General features: G+C 46.3%; 1 protein-coding gene across 2 annotated transcripts in view; it reads left to right on the forward strand.

The window, feature by feature from the left end:
* The first annotated feature begins 16,036 nt into the window (after positions 1 to 16,036).
* RBBP8NL (RBBP8 N-terminal like) overlaps positions 16,037 to 21,784 on the forward strand; it is a 62,220-nt gene continuing 56,472 nt past the window's right edge. For both annotated transcript variants that reach the window (XM_069751170.1, XM_069751171.1), the window contains exon 1: positions 16,037 to 16,160. The gene's annotated coding sequence lies outside the window, so the exon portion shown is untranslated. The remainder of the gene's footprint in view (positions 16,161 to 21,784) is intronic.

A 21,784-nucleotide genomic window follows, 5' to 3' on the forward strand; every position in this document is an offset into this window, starting at 1 on the left:
CACTGGAAGAAAAGACAAAACCCCGGAGTCTCCAGTTCCCAAGAGACAGAGGAGAGACTTCAGGATCTCAAGCACTGCTGGTAACTGTACCCACGTTGGAATAAGGACCCTCCAGTCAGGACCTCCCTGGATTGATAAGTTACAAGAACATTCATTAATCGTTGCGATTCCGCTTAACTGTTTACTGTTTGTTTTATCTCTATTAACCCCCTGTTTATTCCCTGCGAGGAGAATCTTACTCCTGTTAATAAATTCCCCCCAACAGTTGGTCTGTCTGTTCCGTGGTGACATACTCAACCCTGCACTCTATTACACTAGCACTAGTGATGAGCGAATATACTCGTTACTCGAGATTTCTCAAGCATGCTCGGGTGTCCTCTGAGTATTTTTTAGTGCTCGGAGATTTAGTTTTTCTTGCCGCAGCTGAATGATTTACATCTGATAGCCAGCTTAAGTACATGGGGAGGTTGCCTGGTTGCTAGGGAATCCCCACATGTACTTATGCTGGCTAACAGATGTAAATCATTCAGCTGCGGCAAGAAAAACTAAATCTCTGAGCACTAAAAAATACTCGGAGGACCCCCGAGCTTGCTCGAGAAATGTCGAGTAACGAGTATATTCGCTTATCACTAATCAGCACTAAATAGTTAGTGAAGTGAGAAGGATATAGGCATAAATTAAATTTATGGGATGAAATACCTAAAAATTGGCATGTGCATATGTATTCACCCCTTTGGTAATAAAGCCCCTAAAACCTGCAACACCATTAAACAAGAGGCACCACTAACCAAGCAACAACATGAAAACCAAGGAGATCTCCAAAAAAAGTCAGGGACAAAACTGTTGAAAAATACAAGTCATGGTTGGGTTATAAAAAATAAAAAAAAAATCCCAATCTCTGATGTTCCCCTTGCGCTCCATGAAATCCATTATCATCAAATGGAAAGAACATGGTACTACAACAAATCTACCAAGAGAGGACCACCGACCAAAACTCTCAGCCCGGGCAAGGAGGACATTGATCAGAGAGGCAACACAGAGACCAGAAGTAACCTTGACAGAGCTGCACAGTTTCCAAGCAGAGACTGGAGTATCTGTCCAAACGATCACAATAAGCCGTACACTACATGGAGGTGGCCTTTATGGAAGAGTGGGCAGAAAAACGCCTTTACTTACCCATAAAAATTGTAAGATTTTGAGTTTGCCAAAAGACATGAGGGAGACTCCCCAAATATATGAAGTTCTATGGTCAGATGAGACCAAAATTGAACTTTTCGGTAAACGTTATTTCTGTTGCCAAACCAACACAGCTCATCACCCCAAGAACACATCATGCTGTGGGGATGTTTTCAGCAGCAGGGACAAAGAAAATGTTCCGCGTCAAGGAGAAGATGGATCGTGTGAAATTCAGAGATATTTTTAAGCAAAACCAATTTTAGTCTGTAAGTGATTTGGGACTGTGATGGAGGTTTACTTGCCAAGAAGACAATGACTCAAAGCATACTGTTAAAGCAACACTTGAGAGGTTTAAGGGGAAATGTGTAAATGTTTTGGACCTAATCCAATTGAGAATCTGTGGTCAGGCTTGAAGATTGCTATTCACCAGAGGAAACATCTAAAGGCCCCTTCACATTAAGCGACGCTGCAGCGATACCGACAACGATCCGGATCGCTGCAGCGTCGCTGTTTGGTCGCTGGAGAGCTGTCACACAGACAGCTCTCCAGCGACCAACGATGCCGGTAACCAGGGTAAACATCGGGTAACTAAGCGCAGGGCCGCGCTTAGTAACCCGATGTTTACCCTGGATACCATGCTAAAAGTTAAAAAAAACAAACACTAGATACTTACCTACCGCTGTCTGTCCTCCAGCGCTGCACTCTGCTTCTCTGCTCTCCTCCTGTACTGTCTGTGAGCCGGAAAGCAGAGCGGTGACGTCACCGCTCTGCTTTCCGGCTCACAGACAGTACAGGAGGAGTGCAGAGCACAGCGCTGGAGGACAGACAGCGTTAGGTAAGTATCTAGTGTTTGTTTTTTTTTACTTTTAGCATGGTATCCAGGGTAAACATCGGGTTACTAAGTGCGGCCCTGCGCTTAGTTACCCGATGTTTACCCTGGTTACCAGTGAAGACATCGCTGGATCGGTGTCACACACGCCGATCCAGCGATGTCTCCAGGGAGTCCAGCGACGAAATAAAGTTCTGGACTTTATTCAGCGACCAACGATCTCCCAGCAGGGGCCTGATCGTTGGTCGCTGTCACACAGAACGATTTCATTAACGATATCGTTGCTACGTCACAAATAGCAACGATATCGTTAACAATATCGTTATGTGTGAAGGTACCTTAACTTGTAGGAGCTGGAGGAGTTTTGCCTTGAGGAATGGGCAAAAATCCAAGTGGCCAGAGGTGGAAAGCTCATAGAGACTTATCCAAAGCGACTTGCACTGTAATTGCCGCAAAAGGAGGCTCTGCAAAGTACTGACTTTTGGGGGGTGAATTGTTATGCACACTGAAGTTTACAGTTATTTTGTCCTACTTGATGTTTACTTCACAATAAAAAGAAAACCAAATGTTCAGAGTTGTAGGCATGTTCTTTACATGAACTGATGCAAACCCTAAAAAATACCATTGAAATTCCAGGTTGTGCGATAGCAAAACTTGAAAAATGCCAAGGGGTGAATAATTTTGCAAGCCGCTATGTATAATATATAATATTATTCAGAGGTATTACTTTTAAAAACAGGCCTTCATTAGTCATAATTGATAAGGGGGCACTTGTACATTTGGGCTAATAAGGGGGCATTGCGTGTTAACAGTGCAATCATGCAGCATTATTACCGTACTTTCTAGTGGAGTATAAAAGGGCATTATTACTTTAAAAGGGGCTCTACATCAGGGGTCCCCAACTCCAGTCCTCAAGGCCCACCAACATGTCATGTTTTCAGGATTTCCTTAGTCTTGCCCAGGTAATAATTGCATCACCTGTGCAATGCAAAGGAAATCCTGAAAACATGACCTGTTGGTGGGCCTTGAGGACTGGAGTTGGGGACCCCTGCTCTACATGACTACTACTTGATAAGGGTACACTGAGGCCATTATTTTATAAGGGAGCTCTTGAAGAAATGCAGCCCTCAAAAAGGCACACATGGGACATTTCTACTGTTCAGAGGGCAGAAAGGGGGCAATGACAACACTTTCTGAACTACACTGTACAGTATACTGTATAGGACACCGTACAATACTGCAGAGTTTGAAACAGGCACATAATTGGGGGTATCAGAGGGATGGGGAGTTTGTGTAGGTTTGGAATAGGTGGGAACGGTGCTAGAAATGTGAAGTGAAATGTGTCATAATGGTCTTGGCCAGGTGGAATAGATGGGAAAAGCGAAAGGATACCACCTGGGATGCAAGTCGTATGTACCTGTACGGTGATCACTTACACAGTCTGCTGAATGGGTATCTAACACTATATGGTCACTGTATGGCGGTAATATTGGTCTATGATCCAGTATAATTATGGCGCAGCTCGGTCATTCTTCACATGTGTTATCTGGATAGGGGGTCCACTCAGATCTGTTTTGCCCCCTCTATGCTGAACCCCTAGTTAACCCTCAATGTCCGACCTTGTAGGGTCACACATCATTGTACCACATAACAGCCAGTTTTCTATTCTAGAACGAATTACAGAGAAACTTCAAATCTCTGAGTTCTAAGAAAAGTTCCTCCACAATTGTTATTTTAGGAGAATGAAAGCATTTACTAAAGCTGAGAAGACAGGTTATCTATGGGGTTATAGTTGCTTCCCGGAGAATTAGGACTCCCAAATCCCATTTTGAACCCATAAAAGGAGCAATGACATAAAAATTATGTAAATGTTTTGGGGCCCCACTATAGATCTTGCTTTGGGGCCCTTGAGCTTTTTGTGCTCTGCAATATTTCTCCTTGCTCTGTGACGCGAAGATAAGTTATGGTTCCTGGCTGCTAAACCAGTGGCCCCGGCATGTGGTTGGTGCAGTTTGTAAGCTGTTATGTTTCTCATTTTGATGAAACGAGTATGATGGACCGGTTCCCGAGAGCAGGGTGTGAATATGTGAGACTGCCGGGCCACCACTTTACACACACTGATGCTCAGCGCCACCCCGCATTCATGGTGTCAGTCGGAGACACATGGTATAATTTGAAGGGTGTTACTATAGAGGGCATATACAGCGTCGGACTGGAGCACTTTGGGCCCACCAGAGAAAATCATTCTTGGGGCCCACTATGTAGCTACATAGAAATAAATATAAGACCAGCAATTGTGCTGTAAAACACACTAATATCAGGGTATAATAAAAAGTAGTAAACATTGTAATTATGTAGCAGGGGTTGGTGTAGCCACCCTCATAGAATATAATGTAGCCCCCTCATAGAATATAATGTAGCCCCCTCATAAAATGTAGCCCCCTCAAAGAATATAATGCTGCCCCCTCTCACAGAATATAATGCAGCCCCCTCTCAAAGAATATAATGCAGCCCACCTCATAGAATATAATGCAGCACCCCACAAAATGTAATGCAACCCCCTCATAAGGTGTAATGCAGTCCCCACCATAGCATATAATGTAGCACATCATAGGGTATAATGCAGCCCCCCTCATATAGTATAATGTAGCCTCCTCATAGGGCATAATGCTGCCCCCTCATATAGTATGATTTAGCCCCCAGAATATAATATAGTACTCTGAGAGAATAATGCAGCCCCACCACAGTATATAATATAGCCCCCCATAGAGTATACTGTAGCCCCCTCATACAGTATGATGTAGCTCCCAGAATATAATGTAGTCCCCTGAGAGAATAATGCAGTTCCCCCACAGAATATAATGTAGCCCCCTCATAAAGTAAAATGCAGCCCCCCTCTTAGGGTATAATGCAGCCCCTCTCCACCTCCATCATTGTTCTCCCACTCCACCCCATCATTGCCTTCTCCCCCACAACCCCCACCATTGCCCTCTCCACCACCACCATTGTCTTTTCCACAACTACCATCATTGTCCTTTACACCACAACCATCATTGCTTTCTCCCACACCACCCCCATCTTTGCCCATTTCAACAATCCCATCATTGCCCATTTCAACACCTCTATCATTGCCTGCCCCACCACCATCATTGTCCTTTCCACCACAACCATCATTGCCTTCTTCCCCACCACCCCATCACTGCCCATTTCACCACCTCCATCATTGCCTCCTTCCCCACCACCCCATCATTGCCAATCTCCAATACACACATCTCCAATACTCACACAGCACCACACCACTCTCACTCACTCACTCACTCACTCACTCACTCACTCACTCACACACACAGCACCGCACCACATACACACACACCACCCTCTCACACTCACACACAAAGCACCGCACCACATACACGCAGACAGACACACAGCATCACTCACCTCTCGCAGCACATCCCGGCAGCCCCTTCCTCGCCAACATCTTTCTGTCTGAAACAGCCAAGTGCTGAATGATGACATCATCCAGCTGCGCTGTCTCAGACAGCAAGCACCGGGCAGGAAGCAGGACGCCGGGATGTGCTGCGAGAGGTGAATGGTGCTGTGTGTCTGTCTGAGTGCGTGTGTGTATGTGGTGCGGTGCTTTGTGTGTGAGTGTGAGAGTGGTGTGGTGGTTGTAGGGCTTTACATGCAGGAGTGTTAGCTGCAGCCAACGCTGACCGCTATTAAACTGAAATGTGTTCAATCCTCTCCACGCCCATGGGGGTGTGGAGAAGCGTAAGTATTCATTTCTCTTTAGCAGCGGGGACAGGCATGGCTTCCTGTCACCCGCTGCTGCTCCACTGGCACAGGATAGGCCCCCTGGACTCAGGGGCCCCATAGCCACTGGCTGGGGGCCCCTAGAGCAGTGAGGGCCTTAGGCAGCTGCTGGCCAGTATGCCAGCAGGTGTCAGTGCCTAGTTCCACCGAAGAATCCTTCGGTTCTCCGTAGGGCCAGTACGTCCCTGGGCACAGGATTACCAGTCGCGTCCGGACCCTGCTGCCTGAGGGGGCCCAAAGGCCTTTCTATCATATTAGTTGATGTCAGATGGCCCTCGGTAGGTAATGGTCTGGTATAGATTTTGTATTGGGACCAAGCCTCTGTATTACTTTTTGCACTCCTTGTCGCACTCCATTATATTCAATCTCACAGGGACCCTGAGGCCACAAGACTTAGCGGTACTACTAGTCAGCCAACACCCCTGAGATGGGTATACGTGAAAGAAAACTTAATATGTGACGACCCATTGTTAAAAGAAATCCCATAATAGATCTAATTATTTCTCTACAATCACAATGCATAAGATGAATCTCTGGTGCAAAATCTCTACCAAGGTCCAGGACTAATCTCCGATAACGTCACCAGCCCCCATGTATTCTCTCAAGGCTGCTTCAGAAAAATCCCCATATGAAGACATAGGGTCCCACCTAGAGCGGCTGCAAAATGTGTCTTCATCTTGGAGAACTCGGCATGTACGTATGTTATTGGCTGGTCTACTGATTTCATTAGAAATTGTGCAATGTTTCATTTACCCTGTGGGAGCGTTGCAGGAAAATTGGCCAATTTCTCTTGAAGATCACAGCTGATCGTCCATTATCTTCTTTACTGTAGAATATTCTAAGGTTATAGATTGTAGGGATTTTTTTTTAAAGCAGACCAACCCTACGCATTAAAGGGGTTATCAGGGACTTAAACATTGATGGTATTATCCTCAGGCTAGGTCATCAGTGCCTAGCACCCCCACCGATCAGTTGTTCCCAGTGTCGTCAGCTGAAACCGCTCAGTAATGGAGCTGCACAGCATAGTTCCATTAATGGTAAAGTGGCCATGGCCAGGTACTGCACATCAGCCGCTTAAGGAAAGGTCATCAATGTTAAAGTCCCAGATAACCTCTTTAAAAGGAGCACTCCAGCCTAAACTAATACGCCATGTTATACCAAGTGCACCTGACACAGGCATTCTCTCATCGGTATGCTATGTATCCCTGTGCCAGCCCCCCTTTATATTATAATAATCTTTATAATCTTTATTTTTATATAGCGATAACATATTCCGCAGCGCTTTACAGTTTTAGGCCGGCTTCACACTCAGCGTATGAAAATACGGTCCGTATATTACGGCCGTAATACTCTGAAAAGTCCCGAAAATAGTGGTCCGTAGCTCCTCCGTAGGCAGGGTGTTTGAGCGTTTTTTGCGCATGGCATCCTCCGTATGTAATCCGTATGTCATCCGTACTGCGTGTTTTTATCGCAGGCTTGCAAAACCGACATACGGATATACAAGGGATCCATGTGTTAAAAAAACAAACAAACAAACAAACATATATACTGTCTATATATATATATATATGTCAGTAGACACATATATTGATATATATTAATATTTCATCCAGCGCGATATAGCAGAAAGCCGGTAATTCAATTTTTTCCTAAACCCGACATGATATGAGACATGGTTTACATACAGTAAACCATCTCATATCACCATTTTTTTTGCATATTCCACACTACTAATGTCAGTAGTGTGTCTATGCAAAATTTGGCCGTTCTAGCTAGTAAATTAAGGGGTTAAATGGCGGAAAAAATTGTCGTGAGCTCCCGTGCAATTTTCTCCGCCAGAGTAGTAAAGCCAGTGACTGAGGGCAGATATTAATAGCCTGGAGAGGGTGCACGGTTATTGGCCCCCCCCCGGCTAAAAACATCTGCCCCCAGCCACCCCAGAAAAGGCACATCTGTAAGGCACTCTCTTCCCATTCCCGTGTAGCGGTGGGATATGGGGTAATGAAGGGTTAATGTCACCTTGCTATTGTAAGGTGACATTAAGCCAGATTAATAATGGAGAGGCGCCCTCTGCTGGTTGTCCTCATATGAACTCGAGCCAGGGAGCTTTCTAGGAAAGTTCCCACGATCTAGGAACAGCCAGCAGAGGGCGCCTCACCGCAAATGCAGGTAAATATAGGTCATTGACCTACTTTACCTACATTCTCCGGGGTTTTGCAGACATGAGCAACATTGCATTAGCAAAGCTCGTGGCTGCAAAATATTTTAACCCCTTCAGATGGATTTACATCGTTGGACTTTACAGATCTGCGGAACGTAAGGATATTGTTGGTTTATTATGTTTGTTTGTTACAGAACGAGGGTCTTCAGTGATTGGATTGGGCGTTCAATAAAATATTAAAACAACCTTTGTTTTTATTTCAATAAAATAATTTTTAATAATGTGTTTGTGTATTTTTTTTAACCCTTTACTAGTATTGGATTAATAATGGATAGGTGTCATCATTGACGCCTCTCCATTATTAATCTGGCTTAATGTCACCTTACAATAGCAAGGTGACATTAACCCTTCATTACCCCATATCCCACCGCTACACGGGAATGGGAAGAGAGTGGCCAAGTGCCAGAATGGGCGCATCTTCCAGATGTGCCTTTTCTGGGGTGACTGGGGGCAGATGTTTTTAGCCGGGGGGGGGCAATAATCATGGACCCTCTCCAGGCTATTAATATCTGCCCTCAGTCACTGGCTTTACTACTCTGGTGGAGAAAATTGTGCGGGAGCCCACGCCAATTTTTTCCGCCATTTAACCCCTTAATTTACTAGCTAGAACGGCCAAATTTTGCATAGACACACTACTAACATTAGTAGTGTGGAATATGCAAAAAAAATGGGGATATGAGATGGTTTACTGTATGTAAACCAGGTCTCATATCATGTCGGGTTTAGGAAGGAGAGAGCAAAAGCCGGTAATTGAATTACCGGCTTTAAAGCTGTCTAGCGCTGGAAGAAATATTAATATATATATATATATATATATGTGTCTCACTGACATATATATATATATATATATATATACCTATTCTATGTGTACACATTTATTCTACCTATTCTGCTGGAAGCTGTCAGTGTGATTTTACTGTACACCGCAATGAATTACCGGCTTTTCTCGCTAACACTGCTGCGTATTTCTCGCAAGTCACACTGCTGGTCCGTGTGTGATCCGTATTTTTGGGGCTTCCATAGACTTTCATTGACGTTTTATTTGCGCAATACGATGACAAACGCAGCATGCTGCGATTTTATACGGCCGTAGAAAGCCGTATAATACTGATCAGTTTAATACGGCAGATAGGAGCAGGGGCATAGAGAATAATTGTGCCGTATGTTTTGCGAGTTTTACGGACGTAGTTTCTGCGCTCTTACGTCCGTAAAACTCGCAAGTGTGAAGCCGGCCTTACACACATCATCATCACTGTCCCCATTGGGGCTCACAATCTAGATTCCCTATCAGTATGTCTTTGGAATGTGGGAGGAAACCGGAGTACCCGGAGGAAACCCTCGCAAACACGGGGAGAACATACAAACTCCTTGCAGATGTTGTCGTGGGTGGGATTTGAACCCAGGACTCCAGCACTGCAAGGCTATTCACTGAGTCACCGTGCTGCCCTACATATATATACTGTATATATATTGTATACAACCATGCACACTTTTGCACGGAGTGCTCCTTTAAAGTGTAACTGTCGCTTTAATTTTTATTTCATAATTCAATAATCTACTATATAATTGTCTAAGGGTCACTTCAGTCTTCATTGGTCGCGGCCTCTGTCTGTCATGGAAATCCAAGTCGCTGATTGGTCGCGGCAAAACAGCCACGACTAATCAGCGACGGGCACAGTCCGGAAGGAAATGGCCGCTCCTTACTCCCCGCAGTCAGTGCCCGGCGCCCTCATACTCCCCTCCGGTCACCGCTCACACAGGGTTAATGCCGGCGGTAACGGACCGCGTTATGCCGCAGGTAACGCACTCCGTTACCGCCGCTTTTAACCCTGTGTGTCCCCAACTTTTTACTATTGATGCTGCCTATGAGGCATCAATAGTAAAAAAATGTAATGTTAAAAATAATAAAAAAAACAAAAAACCTGCTATACTCACCCTCCGTAGTCCGCCGAGCCGCTCGCGCCTGCCACCATCTTCCGTTCCCAGCGATGCATTGCGAAATTACCCAGAAGATTTAGCGGTCTCATGAGGTGATCTCAGGGTGAGTATATAACTATTTTTTATTTAAATTATTTTTTTAACAGGGATATGGTGCCCACACTGCTGTATACTACGTGGGCTGTGTTACATACCGCGTGGCTCTGTGCTGTATACTACATAGGCAGTGTTATATACTATGTGGGCTGTGTGATATACTCCGTGGGCTGTGTTAGATATTACGTGGCCACTGTTATATACTGCGTCGGCAGTATTATATACTACGTGACTGGGCAATATACTACATGTGCTGTATACTAGGTGGCTCTGTGCTGTATACTACGTGGCTCTGTGCTGTATACTACGTAGCTGGGCAATATACTGCGTCGCTGGGCAATATACTACGTGGCTCTGTACTGTATACTACGTGGCTCTGTGCTGTATACTACGTTGCTGGGCAATATACTACGTGACTGGGCAATATACTACGTGACTGGGCAATATACTATGTGACTGGGCAATATACTATGTAGCTGGGCAATGTACCACGTGGCTGGGCAATATACTATGTGTCTGTGCTGTATACTACGTGGCTCTGTGCTGTATACTACGTCGTTATGCAATATACTACGTAGCTGGGCAATATACTACGTGACTGGGCAATATACTACGTGACTGAGAAATATACTACATAGCTGGGCAATATACTACGTGGCTGGGCAATATACTACGTGGCTGGGCAATACACTACGTGACTGGGCAATATACTACGTGGCTGGGCAATATACTACGTGACTGGGCAATATACTACGTGGCTGGGCAATATACTACGTGGCTGGGCAATATACTACGTGACTGGGCAATATACTACGTGACTGGGCAATATACTACGTGGCTGGGCAATATACTACGTGACTGGGCAATACACTACGTGACTGGGCAATATACTACGTGGCTGGGCAATATACTACGTGACTGGGCAATATACTACGTGGCTGGGCAATATACTACGTGGCTGGGCAATATACTACGTGGCTGGGCAATATACTGCGTGGCTGGGCAATATACTACGTAGCTGGGCAATATAATACGTGGGCTGTGCAATATACTACGTGGACATGCATATTCTAGAATACCCGATGCGTTAGAATCGGGCCAGGATGCTTTGCGAAATTACCCATATGACTTAGCGGTCTCGCAAGACCGCTAGGTCTTATAGGTCATTTCGCAAAGCATCGCTGGGAAAGAAAGACGGCGGCAGGCGCGAGAAGCTCAGCGGACAACAGAGGATGAGTATAGCAAGTTTTTTGTTTTTGTACTATTTTTAACATTACTTTCTTTTACTATTGATGCCGCATAGGCAGCATCAATAGTAAAAGGTTGGGGATACACAGGGTTAATAGCGGCGGTAACGGAATGCGTTACCGCCGGCATTAACTCTGTGTTAGCGGTGTCCGGAGGCGAGTATGGACACTGGCTGGGGACACTGACTGCGGGGAGTAAGCAGCGGAGCGCCGGGGACACTGACTGCGGGGAGCGGAGCGCTGGGGACACTGACTGCGGGGAGCGGAGCGCCGGGGACACTGACTGCGGGGAGCGGAGCGCTGGGGACACTGACTGCGGGGAGTGGAGCGCCGGGGACACTGACTGTGGAGAGCGGAGCGCCGAGGACACTGACTGCGGGGAGCGGAGCGCCGAGGACACTGACTGCGGGGAGCGGAGCGCCGGGGACACTGACTGCGGGGAGCGGGCGCTGGCCACTGACTGCGGGGAGTATAGAGTATAGATAAGTAATAGGCTTCTTATTCTGGTATATGCACCCACATCCTTGTATATTCTACCCCCCATACTGGTATATGCTCCCCCAATCTATGTATATGACCCCCACCCATGTATATGTTCCCCCAATTCATGTATCTGCCCACATATATGTATATGCTCCCCTATCCTTGTATATGATGCCACCAATCCATGTATATGTGGATCGCCCCCGTAGGGCAGTGGGGTACTCGGTACCGGGTCTTCCGGTTCTCAAGGGGGATGTCACGGTGGCTGACCCGGTCCGGGGCCCTCGGGAGTTCCGTTGTAAAAAGGGAAAGGTCTTTAAAGGGATATTGTTTGTGACGCCACCTGTGGTATACTGTCAGAGTGACCGACGCTGCTTAGGGGTCCACTGGGGTGATGTTATGGCAGCTAGATGGTTTATCTTCCCACAGGTGAAGTATGTCCCCAGGGCTTCCCAGTGTGTAGATGGTGAATGATGTAAGGCGCAGTGAAGAACGAGGACACAAGGTTGCAGTCTCTTTACCTTTATTGAAGGCTTCAGGATCCACAGTCCAGAGCACCAGATCACAGGGCAGGCAGAGTCCGGCCGGTTTGGAGGCAAATCCAGAGTCCCCCTATCCAGGTGGAAATCAGTAGCCTTCCTCTAGCACCTGGGTGTTGTAGTACCTTACTGCTGAGCCTCTCATAAGGTCCTCACAACTGTTGTAGATGTTCTAGATGTTATGTCTCTTTCTCTCTCTGTCCCCCAGATGGATAGGACAAAACCGCACGACCGGTGGCCCGAGGCTCTCCACAGGGACTCTAGCACGCCCCGGCCCCCACAAGTTGTCACCATGCCTCCTGGGTATAGGGCGGATCAGTAACTTGCAATTAGCTGTCCTGCCGGTCTCTGGAGCAAGGCATAAAGGACTGTTGATCCCTCGGTGTTCCGGCTACCGGATCCTGCGCCTCAGAAGGAGGCAGCCTGTGCAGGGCAGAACTCCTTCTTGTTTCCTCTCCTTTTTGCTACGACTTCTTCTCAGAATTTACAATACAGTTCTCTGTTCGTGTCTCTTTCTTAGGGGCTGCCGCACGTGGGGCAGGCGCAGCTCCGTGGTCTTCTGTAAAGGCCTCTGACAGGATCCCACCCCTGTCAGGGACCAACTACCTGAGCGGAGCTCTGATAGCAACTGTCTGGGAGAAGCCCAGCCAGCTTCTGACTAACTTCCTATCCTGACCACCAGTTTTACCTAATTGTGAAGAGTGCTCTAATAAATAGGAGCATAGCTCCCCCTGGTGGACTGGAGTATGAAATGTGTTGTGTGATGGTGTTACCTGGTAAAGAGATCTACTTTATTGCCTCCAAACGTAACGTCACTCCCCCCTAGAGGAGAATGATATTACTGCAACGACCAGGACCCTGGGGCGCTGCATATGCACCATCCTTGTATATGCTCCCCATTTTTGTATATGTCCCCAGTCCTGGTATAGGCCCCCATATCCTGGTATATATGCCCCCATCCTTATGTCTGCTCATCATTGTATATGTCCCCAATCCTGGTATATGTTCCCCCATCCTTCTATATGCCCTTATTCCTGGTATATATGCCCACATCCTTGTAAATGTCACTCCATCCTGGTAAATGTCCCCCATCATTGTATATGCTGGCATATGTGCCCCCCATCCTGCTGGCGTCGCTGCACAATGCATCGAAAGAAAAAAAAATCGCTGCTGCTCATCTTCCTTCCTTCCTCTCCCCCGCCACGTCATCTTCTGAAGCCGGCAGCTGATTTCCGCGTCCAAGCGACGGGGGGCACATGACGTCACTGCCATGCGCCTAATCACGTGTACACTGGTGTCAGCTGCTAGCCTCTGAGTAGCGGTGTACGGACCTTGTCAGTTCGTGCACTGCAGTACACTTCAGCTGGATGTGTGTCTGAGGACACGTGACCGCAAAGCCACTAAAAGAGGACTGAAAATCCTCTAAAGACTAAAAAAACTGCAGGCCTCCAGACAAATGTGCAGCGCCCCAGGGTCCTGGTCGTTGCAGTAATGTCATTCTTCCACCAGGGGGAGTGATGTTACGTCTGAAGGCAATAAAGGAGATCACTTTACCAGGTATCACAAACCACACTTCACACGCCAGCCCACCAGGGGGAGCCATGCTCCTATTTATTAGGGCACTTTTCACAATTAGGTAAAACTGGTGGTCTGGATAGGAAGTTAGACAGAAGCTGGCTGGGCTTCACCCAGTGAGCTGCTATCTGAGCTCCGCTCCGGTAGTTGGTCCCTGAAAGGGGTGGGATCCTGTTAGAGGCCTAGATGGAAGGCCATGGAGCTCTGACTGCCTACCGATGCGGCAGCATCCTAAGAAAGAGACAAGAACAGCAAATTGTATTGTAGAGGGTGAGAAACGAAGTCTTAGCAAAAGGAGAGGAAACCAGAAGGAGTTCTGCCCTATACAGGCTGCCTCCTTCTGAGGTGCAGGATCCGGTAGCCGGAACACCGAGAGAGCAATCGTCTCCATGCCTTGCTCCAGAGACCGGCAGGATAGCTAATTCCATGTTACCTGCCCGACCTATACCCAGGAGGCAAGTCCCTGCAAAAAGCCTCAGGTCACCAGTCATACTGGTTTGTTCCTATCCATCTGGGGGACAGAGAGAGAGACATAACATCTACAACAGTTGTGAGGACCTTACTGAGAAGCTTAGCAGGAAGGGACTACAACACCCAGGCGCTAGAGGAAGGCACCTGATTTCCACCTGGATAAGGGGACTCTGGATTTGCCTTCAGACCGGCCGGACTCTGCCTGCCCTGTGATCTGGTGCTCTGGACTGTGGACGCTGAAGCCTTCAGTAAAAAGGTAAAGAGACTGCAACCTTGTGTCCTCGTTCCTCACTGCGCCTCACACCATCCACCATCTACACAATGGGAAGCCCTGGGGATACACTTCACCTGTGGGAAGGTATACTATCTAGCTGCCATAACATCACCCCAGCGGACCCCTAAACAGCGTCGGTCACCCTGACCGAATACCACAGGTGGCGTCACGAACATTTCCCCTTTAAAGACCTTTCCCTTTTACAACGGACCTCCCGAGGGCCACGGACCGGGTCAGCCACCGTGACATCCCCCTTGAGAATCGAAGGACCCGGTACCGAGTACCCCACTGCCCTACGGGGGGCGCTCCAAATGCACTCAGGAGGCAGTGGATCCATGTAGTTAAGATGGCGGCAACACAGGTGCAAAAATACCGATGAGACAACCACTCTCAGCCTACCAATCCATGGAGGGGGTGGCTGCTCCGTACATTAATGCAAAATAAAGGCTTTTATGGGGCGCTGTTCACATACAGCTGAAGCACGGCATCCAGCTTACAGCCTATTAGTGACGCCCATACTATTCGATCACGCGGGCTGCCCAGCGCTATCCAAATGCATCCCATGGACTGGTAGGCCGTGAATGGTTGTCTCATCGGTATTTTTGCACCTGTGTTGCCACCATCTTAACTACATGGGTCAGCTGCATCCTGAGTGCATTTGTCTGAAGGCCTGGGCAGGTAAATATCGCTGCCTTCTTTCTGCTGTTTTCTGAGGACGCGTGCCATAGGTTCGCCATCGCTGTCCTAGACTGATCTTTCACTCTCAATTCGTGGATAAAAGATTTCATGAATCACAGATTTCACCATTCCTGAGATAGGAGATGGCAGTTGGTGCTTTTAAAACTCAATGGAGAAGGGGGAGCTAGAGGCCGACACAAACATTCTGCTGTAAGGTCCCAGGATAGGGCGGTTACATTTTTCCATAGAACTTAATGAGCACCAACTGCCATCTCCTATCTGAGGAATGGGAAAATCTGTTTTCACAGAAGAAAAATGTTATCTGTGAAAGATAAATTGGGACCACACAACTTGTCACGAAGAACAAGACCACTGGGTAGAACTTGACAGAGGTGGACAAGAAGGATTTATATATTTGGTTATTTATAGGGGAAAAGCTCTTTAATGTCTACAGTGAATGTGACAAAGCCTCCACCTCTAGATTCCCATACTACAATCGTATCTCTATTGCGGCCAGCACCATACGAGTTCTACAGCTTTGTTGGGAAACAGCAGGACCGGTCTGTCCACTTTGGCTATGGTTTGCCTCTTTCCTGCTGCAGGGATGAAGGAACTTAAACCTGTTCAACGAGTTTGTCAACAAGAAAGGAAAAAAAAAAAAAAAGAAAAAAGACAAATTTATTTTATTTGTGTGTTTGGTGTCTGTGCGGTCGGACTGCTGGCTGATATCAGGCTGCGGAGACTCTTCCAAATTTTGCCAAATTTGAAGTCGGTGGACGTCAAGCCCTGGGGGACTAGAGGTGTCTGCGAGGGATATGTAAGTGACATGTGTGCTGTGCATTTATGATTATGGTCGGCAGATATAGTGTGACTGTAACATAAGATACAGACGGCAGCAGGACTTCAAACTATGGGAGGAACAAACCTGAGTGGTGGTCAGCCATTACTCATATTGGACTGTGAGGGTCATAGAGGAAGAGGAACATGTGGTCCGGGGTGCACGGTGTGACCTTTAAAATTATGCAAGAGCATGGTGGCTATCATTGATTTTGGTGGCCCAGTGTATGCAGAGGAGTATATATAATGTATATGTAATATATACAGTACAGACCAAAAGTTTGGACACACCTTCTCATTTAAAGATTTTTCTGTATTTTCATGACTATGAAAATTGTAAATTCACACGGAAGGCATCAAAACTATGAATTAACACATGTGGAATTATATACTTAACAAAAAATTGGGAAACAACTGAAAATATGTCTTATATTCTAGGTTCTTCAAAGTAGCCACCTTTTGCTTTGATGACTGCTTTGCACACTCTTGGCATTCTCTTGATGAGCTTCCAGAGGTAGTCACCGGGAATGGTTTTCACTTCACAGGTGTGCCCTGTCAGGTTTATTAAGTGGGATTTCTTGCCTTATAAATGGGGTTGGGACCATCAGTTGTGTTGAGCGGAAGTCTGGTGGATACACAGCTGATAGTCCTACTGAATAGACTGTTAGAATTTGTATTATGGCAAGAAAAAAGCAGCTAAGTACAGAAAAATGAGTGGCCATCATTACTTTAAGAAATGAAGGACAGTCAGTCCGAAAAATTGGGAAAACTTTGAAAGTGTCCCCAAGTGCAGTTGCAAAAACTATCAAACGCTACAAAGAAACTGGCTCACATGATGACCGCCCCAGGAAAGGAAGACCAAGAGTCACCTCTGCTTCTGAGGATAAGTTTATCTGAGTCACCAGCCTCAGAAATCGCAGGTTAACAGCAGCTCAGATTAGAGACCAGGTCGATGCCACACAGAGTTCTAGAAGCAGACACATCTCTACAAGAACTGTTAAGAGGAGACTTTGTGCAGCAGGCCTTAATGGGAAAATAGCTGCTAGTAAACCACTGCTAAGGAAAGGCAACAAGCAGAAGAAACTTGTTTTGGCTAAGGCTAGTTTCATACTAGCGTTTACCTGATCTGCGGCGGGCTGAGGACTTCCTCCGTGAAGCCCCGCCCTCGGCCGCACCTCCGCCACTATCTCCGCCTACTTCTGCATGCGGCCATCATGCGGCCTGCGTACCTATCTTTAACATTAGGTATGCAGGTTGTGCGGCTGTATGCGGATGCTGCCGCATGCGTCGCTTTGACGATGCGGAAAAAAAAATGCTACAGGCTGCGTCCTACGCTGGCCGCCTCATCGTCAAAACGACGCATTCGGTGGCATCCGCATACAGCCGCACGACCTGCGTACCTAATGTTAAAGATAGGTACGCAGGCTGCATGCGGACCGCATGCAGAAGTAGGCGGAGCTAGCGGCGGAGGTGCGGCCGATGGCTGGGCTTCACAGAGGAAGTTCGCAGCCCACCGCAGATCAGGTAAACGCTAATGTGAAACCGGCCTTAAGAACACAAGGAATGGACATTAGACCAGTGGAAATCTGTGCTTTGGTCTGATGAGTCCAAATTTGAGATCTTTGGTTCCAACCACCATGTCTTTGTGCAACGCAGAAAAGGTGAACGGATGGACTCTACATGCCTGGTTCCCACCGTGAAGCATGGAGGAGGTGTGATGGTGTGGGGGTGCTTTGCTGGTGACACTGTTGTCGATTTATTCAAAATTGAAGGCGTACTGAACCAGCATGGCTACCACAGCATCTTGCAGCGGCATGCTATTCCATCCGGTTTGCGTTTAGTTGGACCATCATTTATTTTTCAACAGGACAATGACCCCAAACACACCTCCAGGCTGTGTAAGGGCTATTTGACCAAGAAGGAGAGTGATGAGGTGCTACGCCAGATGACTCCACAGCCACCAGACCTGAACCCAATCGAGATGGTTTGAGGTGAGCTGGACCGCAGAGTGAAGGCAAAAAGGCCAACAAGTGCTAAGGCTATGTTCACATTTGCGTTGTTGGGCACAGCGTCGGCGACGCAACCAACAATGCATGTACACAGCACAGCGTTTTGCGACGCATGCGTTGTCATAAGATCATACAGAGCAGGAATTTCGGCGCAGGGAAAACGCTACAAGTAGCGTCCTCTGCGCCCTGTCTGTGCGTCAATATGACGCATGCGTCGTAACACGCAATACAACGCATACCGTCGCATGTCCATGCGCCCCCCATGTTAAAGATAGGGGGGCATGACGCATGCGTCGGTATGCGTCGACGACGCTGCGCCCAACAATGCAAATGTGAAAGTAGCCTAAGCATCTCTGTTGGAAGACCATTTCCGATGACCTCTTGAAGCTCATCAAGAGAATGCCAAGAGTGTGCAAAGCAGTCATCAAAGCAAAAGGTGGCTACTTTGAAGAACCTAGAATATGACATAATTTCAGTTGTTTCACACTTTTTTGTTAAGTATATAATTCCACATGTGTTAATTCATAGTTTTGATGCCTTCAGTGTGAATTTACAATTTTCATAGTCATGGAAATACAGAAAAATCTTTAAATGAGAAGGTGTGTCCAAACTTTTGGTCTGTACTGTATATATATATATATATATATATATATATTTCTATGAATATAATATTGTGGACCAGGACTATATTCAAAAATATATATTTCCAAAAACAGATATTATCGGTAATATCAGATATTGCATGCTAGCGCCATTGAAGGGTATGAGGTTGAAATGCAATACCACATACAACCTGTAGACGGAGGTGGCGTTGTTGTTTTCAAAAAAATATATATTTTTATTATTATTATTGCCCATCCTTTAATAAAGGCCCAATGTCTATCCCTGCTGGTGCGGTGATGCATACTCATAGCACTATATGTAGCCAAGCTGGACAGAGCTGTATGTATCTATCAGTGACCATGTGTATATAGATTTTATATTTCATTGCTATAGTGTCATGTGACACAATTATATAAAGATTATGCACCAGGATACAGGACATCCAACTACACCTGATTTTCAGATAAAATGTATTTTATTTGCAGTGGAAAAATAGCCTCCCCGAGACAGAGAGAATTTTAATCCAAGATTTAAAAAAAATTAAATAAAACATAGCCGCTTTCTTCCAAAAACAGCACCACGCCTATCCACAGGTTGGAGATTGGTATTCAATGGAGCTGACTGCAGTACCAGACACAACCCATAGAGAGGTGTGGCGCTATTTCTCATCCTTTAAGGTTATGTATAAAGGGTTAACAGTTAATGGCTGCAGAGGCACATGACTCTTGAGGTTGGCAGCGACTTCGCCAGTGTTACCCCACAGGAATGCTGGAGTAGAGGCCGCCACATAAGAGGAGCTTTGTGCTCGCACCCCAAGCAGGTGGAATGTCTCTGAAGGAATGGCAGAGTCCTGCCGCCCCGGTAGCCAGAGAATAAACAGTCTTTGTCTGCAGGTCATTAAATATAATCGGAGAGACCTGACGAAATACTCCAGGAGATAAAAAGTACTCCACGACTTTCTCAGCCAGCGGGACAAGTCATCTGTCATAGCCGCCCTTTAAGATGACCATACACGTAACCATCAGTCCCACCCAATCGGAATCGGCTTCATTATGTTGGTTGTATTTTTGTACGGTTTCGCCAAGATTTTTGGACAAAATTCATTTCCATTGTATAACGTTGTCCGCTTCCACTATTTTTTTCAATTTGAAAAAAATAGGCTCGAAATAATAAAAATTGAAGAAAAAAAATACCTATCTCCATCGATCTTATTCTGATACTGCTCAATCCCCCGCTGCTTTCTACTTCCGGCTGCTGCAATGACTCTTCAACACAGGCACAAGTAAACGGTGCAGCCAATCACTGATAGCAGCAGTGGTTGGTCTGTTAGTGATTGGCTGCAGCGATCACATCTCTCTGTGTTGGGTCATCATCTTTGGGCAAAGTAGCGAATGGCGCGGGTCAACCATCAGGAGGGGAGTGGTGCGGAGAGAGATAAGAATTGCTATTTTATGTAAACAGTTTAATTTTTTTAAGATAAAATTGGAAATTGAAAACTCCTTTAAGTAAATTATCAGTGTAAAATTAATATATTACGGTCCTGAGTGGTAAAGCCTGACACCAAATTAGCTACAAGACATCAGTGGGCAGCTATAAAGAGTGCCTCTCAGCCTGGAGGACCCAGCAAGTCCCTGCATTACACACAGAGCTCATTGATTTCACTATGTACCATGTAATACTTCACTTCTCCAGTGGGAGTGCTGGAGGGAAAATGTTAAACTGACTGCTACTCTGTAGCTAGCATGGCTGCTCTGCATCCAAAAAAGTACCACTCGTTTGTGGGGTGCTAAATGTGATTAAATAGAGCTGAGCTGCAGTACCACACAAAGCCACTGGACAAGAGTGGTGCTGTACCTGGTAGAAACTAGTTATGAGAATCTAATAGAACCGCTTTAAACCTAGGCTACATTGTGTGGGGCAATAATTAAAGTAAAGCATTCCATACCGCAGTACCCCTGTATACCTCATTCTCAGAAATCGTGCCAGAGGTGAAAAATAATCCTCCCCTATTCAGCAAAGGAAGGATTGTGTGTGCAATATGGGGATTTTCTTGTGTGACTAGGAGCATGTGCTGCTATCTGATACAGATCTGCAATCTCCCAGTGCAGAAAATAACATTCTGGTAGTCTGAAGTCACCACTAGGGGGAGTTTAGGTGTTTTCTGCATACTGTATTACCATAGACTTTAATGTATTGAACAGTACGCAGTAAGCTCCTGAGCTCCCTCCAGTGGTGGTGGCTGCTGGTGGCCAGAATGTCATTTTTTTATCAGTTGTCTCATCAAGGTAACAACTCCAGTCCTTATACCCTATATATGAGGAAAATATTCAGGTCAGAATGTTGAACCTGACACCTCTAAAGCTCCTTGAAGACTTATTCTAATCTTTAAAAATTATCACCTATCAGTGAGGCTCTGAGGGCTGAGACCCCAAAAAGCTGGGACCCCCTAAAATGCAGGGAATGGGTGTCTAAAATTAACTGCCAAAATGGAGTGGAGGGCGAACAAGCGCACAACTGCAAAGCCAAACACAGGGCTTGGCTTTTTCCAGCAATCCTATAAAGAAGGAATAAAGCGATGGGGTGTATGCCATGACTCCATTCAGATGGCCCATTATCAGGATCGCTGGGGGTCCAGCACTGGGGGAATCCTAAATCATAAAAATGGGATTAACACATTAAGACCCTTTTACATGGGTCAATAATTGGTCGGACGATCATTCTTCTAAAGATGTTTTGCGTTATTCTGTTCAAATGATCATTCGGGCGCAGAACGACATGCTCATTTGTGCACGCGGTATGCAGCAGTGGTCAGATCACACCCGTGTGGAACCGTCGGGCACTGCTTGTATACACACAACATTATTTATTAATGGGTTAATCAGGCCTGTTATGTCAACTAGAATCTGTTTATTTTCTGGGCGGTAATACTGGCAGCTATTATAGGTCTATACGGCAGCAAGACGTATCGTATCAGGTGTAGAGCTGTCCATCC

Source organism: Ranitomeya imitator, chromosome 2, assembly GCF_032444005.1.
Source record: "Ranitomeya imitator isolate aRanImi1 chromosome 2, aRanImi1.pri, whole genome shotgun sequence".
In the NCBI taxonomy this organism is placed as follows: Eukaryota; Metazoa; Chordata; class Amphibia; order Anura; family Dendrobatidae; genus Ranitomeya; species Ranitomeya imitator.